The following is a 10,199-nucleotide window of genomic DNA, read 5'->3' on the forward strand; positions in this document are numbered from 1 at the left end:
GGAGTCAGAACAAGGGGATTAGTTAAATTTAATGATTAGCTCATTAAACCCTGATACCCCTATGCTACCAACTCCACAGTGGGGCTGTTCCTGCCAAGGAGATTAGAATCAGCTGTTCATACTTGCTTACCTACTTCTCTTTCTTGCTCATAGCATGTGTAATATAGTGGTTAAGAATAAGGGGTTTTGGAGCCAAGCCTCTGCCACTTATTAACAGTGTTGAGCAAACAACCTCTACATTTCAGTGTCCTCAGTCTGTAAAATTGGCATACTAATAGTACTATCATAGGATTGCTTCAAGGATTAAATGAAATCATGCAAGTAGTCTTTAGCTTTAGAGCATAATAGGTATTTTTTTAAAAAACATTAGCTGTAAAAAATAACCCTTCCATGGCTTCTAATGGCTGTGAGGATAGAGACTAAAATCCCTCCATATCCTGAGTATGATTTGGCTGCTCATCTTGTGCCACTTTCTCCTTCTGTTTTTCACTTTGGATATCTTTTAATTAGTAACAGTTACATCATTAATTGATTAGTTTCAAAACAACACAGACACATTTTCATTGATTTTATGTTTTTCCCATTGTTCCTTACTCCCACAAATATTTATGAGCACTTCTGGCAAGCAGCCCCGGGGACTGGTGCTATGACAGTCCTGGTCTCTGCCCACCCCCCTCCCCGCCAGCTCTAAATGGGAGGAGATGCCTAGCTAAGTCCTCCTCATGCTTCCACGCCAGCTCAGCTGCCACTTCCTGGATGAAGCCTTCATCTACACTGATTTCTCACAGGGTCCTGTGTTTCCTACTAGGTGCTATTTGAAATTATAGCACTTATCGCTGTAATTTGTAAGTTCCATGACAATGAGAAGGTGGTCTGTTTTGCTCAAGCTTTGTTACTGGGTGTCTGACACACAGAAGCTGATTAGGAATGTTTGAGGAGAGGGAGAGAGAAGAGCAGGAGAAAAGGAAGGAAACAAAGAAGGAATAAATATAAGGATGGCAGAAGGAAATAGGGAAATGAGAAATCCTGGGATCGGTGGCGCCTGGGTGGCTCAGTCGTTAAGCGTCTGCCTTCGGCTCAGGTCATGATCCCAGAGTCCTGGGATCGAGCCCCGCATCGGGCTCCCTGCTCTGTGGGAAGCCTGCTTCTCCCTCTCCCACTCCCCCTGCTTGTGTTCTCTCTCTGTGTATCTCTCTCTGTCAAATAAATAAACAAAATCTTTAAAAAAAAAAAAGAAATCCTGGGATCAATGAAAAGAGCTACAGTTTGGTTTTAGTTGCAAGCATCATAATAAAATTGAGGACCCTTTACTGTCAGGGAAGTTCATGGCCATCCTGGTCTGAGAAGAGATTTTTGAATCCATACGTTAGTGTCTTTAAGGGTAAAATAAACCAGGAGAAGTTATTGGTATACTTCACGTATAATATTAATGAGATTTATGGTATGTGAAATGTTGTAAAGCACAAGAAAAAATCTAATCACTGCCTAAAGGCTCCAGATTTCTCAACACAAAGAATATTAATGTGTTAGTAGTCTATGAACGTGGCAAGGTTGGGACTGGATAAACTAGTGTTTGTGACTCACATAGCAAATATAACAACTCCAGGTCTTATCAGTTCGCCAGTGAAGAAGAGAGTTCCGGTAACTAAGAGAAAACATTTACCATGCAAGAAGTTGTTGACTGGGCAGGAGAAAAGAGGAAGATGACAGTAGGTATATCAAAGAGCAATAGAGAAGGTGTGGAGATGTTGAGAAGAAAGCTGCTAGGCTGTGAATCTTAAGAGTACCTTAAATGTGATGTGATGTGATATGATGTGATGACAGGCCAAAAAGAAAGAAATCTAGACCAGATGTCTCCAAAATTGTTCCAGTCCTTTAGGGCCAAAGCTCAGACATCTCAGATGGCCTCAGACACAAGCTAGCTCTAGTGGGATCTGAAACTAATATGATGTGAACCCCCTCATTTTTAGGCTTCTCGAAATTTGCTTTTGTTTCTCTTTTTTCTCTCCTGATTCTTAATCAAATCTTTTGACAATTCCAGTAAAAGTCGTGATGGATGGAAGAATGGATAGGGTATCATGAAGACACGAAAAGAGACAATAATGATGGCAGTATAATTTATTGTGTCAGTCACTGTTCTCATGTCTATGCCCCCCACCAGTTCTAACAGGGCAGTTACTAGCTCTCTCCCTGTTTTACAAATGAAGACGCTATGATGTAAGTCATCCAGCTCATACATCAATTCAGTGGTGGAGCTGGGACTTGAGCCTAGGTCTGAGCTCTAAATTCATGCTCCTTGTTACAAGTCAAGTAATAAATACTTCACACTCCCTGAGATCACTAATGATATTTAGTTTGTATCCAGGGCACTTGGCTGCCTCTGTCGGTGGAGAATGTGACTCTTGATCTCAGGGTTGTGAATTTGAGCCCCATGTTGGGTATAGAGATTACTTTAAACTAATAAAATTTTTACCAAAAAAATTTAGTTTATATCCTTTCATACCTTTTCCTATTAACACACAAACACATACACTCACTTTACATGAAACATGGATTTTTTTCTTAAAAATTTTCATGGCCATTTCTCCAGGACACTGGGAGTAAATCATTCTATTTTTTCTTTTTCTTAGTGTAGTAAAATAAACATAATATTTATAATTTTAACCATTTTTAAGTGTACAGTCTGTGACATTAAGTTCTGCAAAATCATTCTCTTAACAGTAATATATACTATAGTTTGACTCTGCCATCCAATTCATTCAGCTGTTGCCTTACTGGTTGACATTCAAGTTGTTTCTCATTTTTGCCCCATACACAATGCTGATGAACCGAACATATTTGTACATACGCTTTTGTGAGCCAATGTTTTTATTTTTGTGGAAAAGATGTCCCAAAATGGGGTTGCTGAAACAAAGGAAATGTGCACTTTTACACGTTATTATTAGTTACAGCCAATTACTTTCCAAATGGCTGTCAAAACTCACATTCCTACCAGTAGGGTATGAGAAGATCATTTCCCAGCTCTCCCACCAATGCTGAGTGTTATCACTCTTTTTAATTTTTGTCAGTATGACAAATGAAAAATGCGGAGAATATTTTTATACCCTTGGGAGACTTTTGCAAGAAAGATAGACTATCCAAAAGCCACAAAGGAAAAGGTCGAAAGACTTAACTACATTAAAAATGAAAAATTACTGTATCAGTAAAATCAAAGACAATAGGAGAAAACATTTGCAATACATGTGACAAAGGGTTAGTACCAATTGATAAGAAAATGACAACAGCCCAGTGAAACCTAGGAAAAAGAATGTAATTCATCAAGGAGGAAATGCAAATTGTCAATAAATGTGAAAAGATGCTCAACCTCACTGATAGGTAAATGAATTAATTGATTTGTATGGTGAGTTTGGGAAAAACAAGGCACATGGAGGAGGGAAGGGCAGAAGGAGGAATCTAAATAATAGGATGCTCAGTCTTCAGCTGCGCTATTAGTTTGGCCTCTGGTGAAGATTTCATGATTCTGATGATGCTTTCCAGAATTTCTAATGGTGCCATTCATGGGAGTGTATAGGGTCCAAGCACTAGGATTCAAATCTCTCTCCCACCCAAATATGGATGGGGTTCTCAGGATTGAGCCAAGTCTACCTGCCACCAAAGGCTACAGCTCATCAATCAGGGACTCTTGTAAGGATTTAGTCTCACCATTTCTGTTGCTGTTTAGGCCAGCCACTTGGCTGTTGTCTACAGTGATGTCCACTTGACTCATCAGTATCTTTATTGGGTCAGATTGAGATTGTTTTCACTATTGTGTAGATGTACCACTGGCCATCCTCAGCTTTTCTCTGAAAGCCAGTGCCATTTCCCACAGACAAAGTATCACTTGGGGACTTACCTCTTTAGACCCTACCCCAACACTTCAGGAAGGCACATACCCATCTCTTGAGACTGGTCCTAGTTTAGACTTGCCCTGAATTCAGGGCCAGATCTGCCCCTGGATGAATGCCAGCTTTGTCCTATTTGTAACCTACTTGCTTTTGCTTCCAGCTTTGTTTGCTTGGTACCTGGGCATCCTTGACCTGCCTTTTCATCTCTTTTTCCCCCACTTTTTTTTTTTTTTTGGCATAGTATTTTTGGCTTGACCTCCCAGTAACTGATGGCCTCAGGGTCCGTCCATTGTAAACTGCCTCCACAGACACCAAAGGAAGAACCTGCCCCATGCCCCTGGATAACTAAGGATGTTGGGGTAGAAGTAGGAAGGAACTTCTGTATCCTTTGTCACCCACCTCTGCTCTGTAGGAGGACACAGCTGCCCCCAGGACAGAGAATGCTGGTGTGGTGGGGTAACTGGGAGCACTTGGCCCTGTCCTCAGTGGTGTTGCCTTCACAATTCACAGAGACCTTACACGTTTGCTGAGGTTTTTGCCATACTTTGATAACTTTTCAGTCCTCTAGGCTACCCAGTTCTCTAGGAAGGCTGAATAGTTGATGTTCTTACAATCCCATTTAACCGAAAAAGGCAATTCACAAAGGAGAAATGTAAAGAGACTTTGGTTAAACTGTATTCTGTGATTAAAGGCCTGGCAGAGGAAGAGAGTACAAACCAGGCCATGGTCAGGATCTACAAGGTTGAGATCTTCTCAGATGCTGGGGAGCAGAGTTCTGGTCTTGGCCCCCAAACGTGGTCTGGAGTGATGTTACCCTTTACCTACACTCTCAGAGGGTTCGTGGTACCTGTCACAAGGAAGAGGGTCTGGCAGAGTGATCATCCAGTGTGTCTTCTGGAATGATGCTTTCCTCTGTAAAGGTTCTCAGTACCTTCCTTCCAGGCTTCCAGCTGGAAGACATCAACCCAACTGTCATGGATTAGGTTATATGCAGATTAGAACTAGCAGGATCTGTTTCTGGAGTCCTTTGGCAACTGCAACAGCTGGGATTCAGAGTCTTGGGCAACCTTTCTCAAATAGATAATTCAAAGGAACAGTGTTGTGGTTTCAGCCCTGGCTATACATTAGGATCAACTGGAGCACTTTAAATAAGTGATGACTAGACTCGTAGATTATTAAATCAGAATCTCTGGGCTTGGGACAGGGCACAGGTAGGTTTTTAAAGCAAAAGGTGATTCTAATGAACAACCAGGGTTGAAAATTATTGGGCTAGCCAATTGTTGGTTGAATCAATGGTAATAACCTTACATCTTCAAGAGGCCTGCAAGATCCATATTATATATACGATGAAAGTGTTATTCTTCAGGACCACGGACACCTTTGTGGGAAGCAGTGCATTCTCAAACTTTAATAGGCATACATATCACTTGTTAAAATACACCTTTTAGCAAGATTCTGCATTTCTAACAGGCTCCCAGGTGGTGCTGATCCTGCTGGACTATGAAGCACAATGAGTAGCAAGAACCTAGACTGGCAGTCTGCAAACTGGGATAGGGTACCCCTGGGATTACATGAAACTTTCCAAGGTCTATCTAGACATTGATAGTTTTAAGTGATCAATTTCCAGATCCCCAACTTCCATATCAACTATTTTCTAAAACTGATCTGCCAGAGAATTAAGGGTTTTTTGTTTTTGTTTTTTTTATTTTAGAGAGAGAGCGAGCAGGGAGTGGTAGAGGGGTAGAAAGAGGGAGAAAGAATCTGAAGCAGACTCCGAGCTGAGCTCGGAACCCAAACTCACGACTGAGAGGTCATGACTAAGAGATCATGACTGGAGTGGAAACCAAGAGTCTGATGTTTAACCAATTGAGCCACCCAGGCACCCCTGATCTGCCAGAGAATAGGCCCGAGATGAAAGAGTGGGTTCCCATCTCCCATGTCCCCTTTCACAATGGCCCTTCTCTTAAGTGCATTAAGGAAAGGAAGACCTCTCACCCAGCCAAGTCCCACGCTGGGGTACTAAACAAGGAAACACACTGAAGTATTGGTGGAGGTATTGAGAAAATTAATGATTCTGATAACTAACATATCTTTTTGCAAATTAAATCTTACTTAACCTTTTGTTTTCTACACAAATGGATGACTTAATGACATTATTAGCTAATAGGTCATTATGCATAATTTTGGATGATAGACCATTATATGGTTTTGTTTGGTTTTTTTGGCATTTAGAAGAATGAAAAACATTTAGTAAAATTGCTCTAACAAAACTATTTATATGAACAAGTTTCCTTAGTGTTTATACCCGTAAAAATGAAAAATAGGATTAGAATCAATAACAAACCCCCTCTCTCTCTTTCTAGCAATATGTAATATTCTTCCATGGACTTTAAACTAATTGAGGGAGAAAAAACCCATCCACTTCATCACACACACACACACACACACACACACATGCATGCATGCATGCATACACACATGCTTACATATTTTTCCTTTTTTGATTGATAATTATAAAAGATTATAATACATTTATGATTTTGATGAATTGTATAATTATTATATTGATAAGTCAAGCCACAGGAAATCTGGCTAATTCTCAGAGACTTATAATAAACATTTTCTAATATATTTCAACTTATATGTGTATTTTGGAACAGAGTAGGTGATAGGGTGATCAATAAAAGACTTTCAAGATAAAATATAAAATATATTACATAGGTAAAAAATTCTGTTGGGGAAGTAGATTGGAGTTCACAGAGAAAAAGGAACAATACAAATTTTTGCCCTATTAAAGAGATATTTGTTCATGTATTTTAATTTTTATTTATGATTACCTTTTGTTCATGTATTTTTTAAATGAATGTTGGTGGGTATTAACTCTATGGTATTTAGATTCCATTGGACATATTTAAGAGTAATGGTTTCTTATGTTTTAAATGCCAATATTTACAATGTGCTGAAAGTTACAACTTTTCAAATGTACTTATGATGAAAAACTTTAGATATCTACTTCAAAAGATGCTGGTAGTAGGGATGCCTGGGCGGCTCAGTCAGTTGGGCATCTGACTCTTGGTTTTGGCTTAGGTCATGATCTCAGTCTCCTGGGATCAAGCCAAGCCCAGCATTGGGCTCCACACTCAGCAGAGTCTGTTTGTCCTCTCTCCCCCTCTCCCCCTCCCCCCCCTCAAGTGAACAAACAAACAAACAAACAAATAAAATCTAGGAAAAAATATGCTGGTAGTGTATACTTTTAAAACATTATTTTGGAGTTAAAAAGCCACAAAAATTGGAAGAATATCTACCTAGACCCGTTTGAGAGGAGAGAATACTCCAAGAATGGAACCTCGAATTGTTTAGAGCTTATTCAGAAGAGACTGTAAAAGAAACAACTCAGGATGGTCCAGGCAGAAACTTTTTGTGAGCCAGATTCCAGTAGCATGCAGAAATATTAGTAAAAGTGTGATCAGTCTCTGGTCCAAAATAGTACACAGATGCTATTAATCAGATATTTTGCAGGTTTTCTCCAACCTTTGCAATATTGACATTTTGTGCTGGATAAATCTTTGTTATGGAGAGCTATTCCGTGCATTATAGGATATGTAGCAGCATCCCTGGCCTCTACCCATTAGATGCCAGTAGCACCTACGTGCCACCAAGTTGTGACAACCGAAAATATGCTCCCCAGTTAAGAACCACTGAGCTATTGGAAACATTAAAGGATTATTGTTAATGCTGGAGTTCATAAATCAGGGTCCAACTTATTTGTACCCTATCTGGAAGTCAGCCTTGCCTTCATTCCCTTTGGGGATTGGAATGAAACTGTAAGTCCCTAAGAGTCATACTTGATGAAGCCCACAGCCCCACTGACGATAAAGCCCTGTCTGTGGACTACTGCAGACTTGAGTCTCTGGCTCTGACAGGGAATAGTCTCACTTGGCAGGGCTTCTGGACACTGGATATGAGAGCGACATGGGCAAAGAGGGGTGGTGAAGCAGATTGAGGCTGGCCACTGCCCTCACTGCCCAGAGGCAAACTATAGGCAGTTGGAGGTGGACTCCCAACCTGGGAACAAAGAACACCAACACCACATACCGAGCCCTGGAGTAGAAGCGGGGTACCACAGAGACGCACACACGGTGCCTCCCTTTTACTCCTCTCAGGGCGAAACATACCAGTGAACGCCACTATCTGCTCTCCTGGCAGGTGGTCTTGGACTTGAACAATAAGTGACCTGGCCCTTGCTGGATAAGTACCTATTTGAGAAAATTGCTCAAGACCTACAAATTCACTACTCGTGGTCCTGAGCACAGGGAAATGCCAGCTCCCTGTGGCTCAGTGGTATCTATCTATTCCAGAGATACTGCCGTACATTCGTTTGGATTGAGAATTTTGCTTGGAGATTGGACTCCATTCATGAACTCTGGCTGGGCCCTGAGAACCGTCTTTCACAAACTACCCTATGGATAGCCCTTGTAGGTGTGGTCTGATATGTACAGAATCTGCCCTCTCCTGGGACTCTTGCCCAGGCCCAGGCCCACAGCTACCACCAGTGACACAGCCAAACTCTGACCCTCCCCCCTTGGCCTCCTGCCATGCTTCCATCCTGAAGTTCCCTCATTAAAGAAAGTTTGGAGGAATTGGATTGAGAGTCCAGAAATACACCCAAGGTGTCAAGACCATTCAGTGGGGGGAAGAATAGTCTTTTCCACAAATGGTGCTGGAACAACTGGATGGCCACACGCAAAAGAATGAAACTAGGTCCTTATCTCACACCATATACAAAAATTAAAATAGATCAAAGATCTAAATGTAAGAGCTAAAACTACACAACTCCTAGAAGAAAATGTAGGAGTATCTCTTCCTGATCTTGGACCAGAAAATGGATATGACACCAAAAGTATAAGCAACCAAAGTAAAAATAAATAAATTGGACTTCCTCAAAATTAAAGACTATTCTTTATTAAAGGAAACTATCAACAAAATGAAAGACGACCCACAGAATGGAGAAAATATTTACAAATCATATATCTGGTAAGGGTCTAGTATCTAGAATATATAAAAAACTCATACAACTCAACAATAAGGAGACAAGAAATATAACTTTAAAATGGGCAAAGGATTTGAATAGACATTTCTCCGAAGAAGATATACAAATGTCCAATAAGCACATGAAAAGATTCTCATATCATTAATCATTAGAGAAATGCAAACCAAACTCACAATGAGATACCACTTCACACCCATTAGCATGGCTATAATAAAAAAGATAATAACAAATGTTGGCAAGGATGTGGAGAAATTTGAACACTGATACATTGCTGGTGGAAATGGAAAATGGAAAACAGTTTAGTAGTTTCTCACAAAGTTAAACAGTTACCATATGACCCACAATTCCACTTCTAGGCATATGTTCAAGAGAGTTGAAACATATTCACACAAAAACTTGTACACAAATTTTCATAGCAATTTTTTCACGATAGTCAAAAGGTGGAAACAAACTGAACACCCATCAACAGATGAATAGATAAACAATATGTGGCATGACCATACGATGGAATATTATTTGGCCATTAAAAGGAATGAAGTACAGGGGCACCTGAGTGGCTCAGTCATTAAGCATCTGCCTTTGGCTCAGGTCATGATCCCAGCGTCCTGGGATCAAGCCCTGCATCGGGCTCCCTGCTCCAAGGGAAGCCTGCTTCTCCCTCTCCCACTCCCCCTGCTTGTGTTCCCTCTCTCGCTGTGTCTCTCTCTGTCAAATAAATAAATAAAATTCTTTAAAAAATAAAAAAATTTTTAAAAAGTAGAAAAAAAAAGGAATGAAGTATAGATACATACTACAACATGGATGAACATTGAAAGCATTATGCTAAGTGAAAGAACCCAGTCACAAATGGTTGTGATATCCATTTATATGAGATGTCCGGAGTAGACAAATCTACAGAGACAGAAATTAGATTAGTGGTGGCCAGGGACCGAGAGGAAAAGGGAATGGCGGGGGATTGCTAATGAGTATGGGTTTCTTTTGGGGGCAATGGTTGCACAAGAAGTAGGGAGTGGTCAGCTGGTTGAGTCAAGCATCAGTGGACAGAAAGCTCCAGGAAAAGCCCTTATGTGAACTTTCAGAGGCCACTTAATCCTCTGATTGCTTGAGGCTCATACTTGGGCAAAGGTAAAATTCATGGAATTCTATCAATCTATTAACTTCCCTGGGAGACTAGACAATGGTTCATATACCCAGACTCATAAACTAACTACCAAACAGGCAAAGGATATGAACAGTCTACAAGAAACACAAATAGCTAGTAGATA

The sequence above is a fragment of the Halichoerus grypus genome, chromosome 10 (genome assembly GCF_964656455.1).
Source record: "Halichoerus grypus chromosome 10, mHalGry1.hap1.1, whole genome shotgun sequence".
Lineage (NCBI taxonomy): Eukaryota > Metazoa > Chordata > Mammalia > Carnivora > Phocidae > Halichoerus > Halichoerus grypus.